Source organism: Emys orbicularis, chromosome 10 (assembly GCF_028017835.1).
Source record: "Emys orbicularis isolate rEmyOrb1 chromosome 10, rEmyOrb1.hap1, whole genome shotgun sequence".
Classification (NCBI taxonomy): Eukaryota; Metazoa; Chordata; order Testudines; family Emydidae; genus Emys; species Emys orbicularis.
In genome coordinates, this window is record NC_088692.1 from 74,912,397 (window position 1) to 74,912,692 (window position 296).

Consider the following 296-nt stretch of genomic DNA (forward strand, 5'->3'; position numbering starts at 1 on the left):
CAAGAACCCTCCCCCGCCCCATTCATGGTTCAAAATGTTCAGGCTACATTTTCTTTGCTAATGTAATCCATCTACTCCTGTCTTGTACCATGCAAAGCCCCTCCTCTGACTCATTGGTGTTTACATGCATCAAGGTACTTGGAGAAAATCAGGTTGCCCCAGCTCAGAATGCCCACTACTAATGGACTGTGTATAAGGACTCTACTTACATCTATGGGGGCTTAACCAGGACAGTATTATAGTCATAAGAAGACGAGGATGACACCGAAGGCAACTCCATCATTAAGATATTTATT